The sequence below is a fragment of the Penaeus monodon genome, chromosome 5, assembly GCF_015228065.2.
Source record: "Penaeus monodon isolate SGIC_2016 chromosome 5, NSTDA_Pmon_1, whole genome shotgun sequence".
NCBI classification, from domain to species: domain Eukaryota; kingdom Metazoa; phylum Arthropoda; class Malacostraca; order Decapoda; family Penaeidae; genus Penaeus; species Penaeus monodon.
The window spans coordinates 22720293-22722792 of record NC_051390.1 but is presented as its reverse complement, the minus strand read 5'-3'; the positions used below and the strand labels follow the sequence as shown (position 1 = coordinate 22722792).

Sequence of the window (2500 nt, the reverse complement as noted above, 5' to 3'; positions counted from 1 at the left end):
TATAATAGAGAGAAAAGATAGAACAGAACAAAGAGGAGGAGGTTAGCTATCTGCATACACAACAGTATGCAGTATAGGAAAATAAAACTAATGAAAAACAAAATATAAGATAGAAACAATAGCTATAAAAATTAGCTACAAGAAAAAATGGCTAAATATACTGTTAATTTACAATCCTTGTAACAATATAGAACAACAAGAAATAGATATTATACAGAGCAGTTACAAAACCCAAAATTAATAATAGGGGATTTCAATGCCCACCATCCACTATGGAATCCAAACAACAATATAAGAACAGCAAACAAAACGGGAATAAACCTGTACAATTTTATAACGCAAAATAATCTGATGCTTATTACCCCCCTGGACTAATCACCAGAATTGACCCAAAGACAGAAAAGGTAGCACAATAGATTTAGTTATAGGATCCCCAGAACTAAGCCATCTAGAAATAAAAACAAACACAAAATCAGGAAGTGACCACCTCCCAATAATATTAAATGACGACAACCAAATTACTGAAACACACACAATAGAAAGTACATGGAAGTTCAATAATGAAGGGTGGAAAAATTTTCAAGTAGAATTAATCAATAAAGACATCAAGGGCATCAAGTCAATAACAGAATTAATAGATATAATAAAAAAAACACTGCTAAGAAACATTTTAGATTTGATAACAAATCAGTAAAAATAAACCAAGTAAACCTTGGTGGAATGAAAAATGTAGAGAAGCTATAAAAAAAAGAAATAAAGCATTAATAAATGGAGAAAAAATCCAAATGAAATTAACAGAATAGAATACAAAAGCTACAAATAAAAGCAAAAAAATTATCGAAATGGAAAAAAAGAATAGTGGGAAACTTACAGTGCATAATAAGACTATAACACACCATACAGAAAGATTTGGAATTTCATAAAAAAATTAGCATGGCAAAAACAAAATCATGCAGTTACCCACTAATTGATAAAAATGAGCCAATCCAGGACATAGACCAAAAGCTCAATTTGCAAAAAGAAGAATTCCAAAAAACAATAAACAAAAAGCAAAATGCTTGATAAAAAATCAGAAATAAAAAATTTAATAGAACAGACGAACACAGAAGGAATAAGCACAAATCTCACGTTAAAAGAATTAATCTCTGTAATAAAAAAATCAAATAAAGGGAAAGACTATGGACCCGATGAGATATCATACGAATTTTCAAGAATGCTCCAATAGAGATATCGGAAACAATAGTAAAACTTTTTAACAACTACTGGCTAAAAGGGGAATATCCAAAGTACTAAAAAATCATTAGTAAATCCAATATTAAAACCAGCAAAGACCCAACAGAGATAAATCATATAGATTCATCAGTAGAATATCTTGCATAGGAAAATTATTTGAAAGTATGATAACAAACAGATTAAACTGGTGGTTGGAAACAAACAATAACTAAATGAAGACCTAACAGGGTTCAGACCTAATAGTTCAACCATAGATGCATTACAGATAATAGACTTCCAGATAAATAAAAACATTTACAGAAAAAAAATACGCACTCATAGCCTGCCTAGATTTAGAAAAGCATTCGACAATGTCAACCATGAAGCAATAATAATCAAAGCAGCAAAACTAGGAATCGTAGGAACCCCACTCAAGTGGATAATGGATTTCTTAAATACAGAACCTACCAAATAGTAATAGGTAACAAAAAGGGCTGAAGAAGAAACATAGCTAGGGCCTCCCACAAGGCTCACCATTAAGTCCCTTATTATTTTAATATAATGACAACAGACTTAACCCTAACAGAAGGGTTAAAAAAAGTAACATATGCAGATGATATCACAATAATAGCAATAAATAAGAATTTAGCAGAAGCGAAAAACATACTTGAAATAGGATTAAAACAAACCATAGAATGGGGGGAATAAATGGAGTTATTAATTAACCTAACAAAAAGTAAACTCATGTGTTTTACAAAAAACAAAATAAGAGAAATACCAGTGATAAAAATAGATAACAAAGAACTCAAATTCACAACAAACCATACAATCCTAGGTCTAGAATTCGATGCCCCAAAATTAACTTGGAAAAATCAAATAAATAATGTAAAGATAAGTTGCTCAAACAGAATTAACTTAATGAAAAAAATATCTCAACAACATGGGGAGCAAATAGAGAAACCATTATAAAATTCTATGACATATACATTAAACCTAAAATAGAATATGGTATCAAAAATTTTTGGAACAGCCAAAAATACAGAAATGAAAAAACTTGAAATTTTACAAAATAATGCATTAAGAATAGCCACAGGCTGCTTAAAAACCACCCCAATATTAGCATTATACACTCTAACAAACAAAATGCCCATCAAATATAAACAAAAAGAACAAGAGTGTATACAGATGATGAAAATACTAGAAAAACAAGAAGACAACCAGATGAAAAGTAATATAACAGCAAATATAGAAGAATATAACCCAGAAAAAAATAAGAGCGGCCTAGTGC

General features: G+C 30.0%; 1 protein-coding gene and 1 long non-coding RNA gene across 3 annotated transcripts in view; both read left to right on the top strand.

Moving 5' to 3' along the window:
* LOC119573104 (protein-lysine methyltransferase METTL21D-like) overlaps positions 1-2500 on the top strand; it is a 14492-nt gene that overhangs the window by 1845 nt on the left and 10147 nt on the right. The window lies entirely within an intron of this gene.
* The window catches only part of LOC119573105, a 5392-nt gene that overhangs the window by 1734 nt on the left and 1158 nt on the right, over positions 1-2500 (top strand). The window lies entirely within an intron of this gene.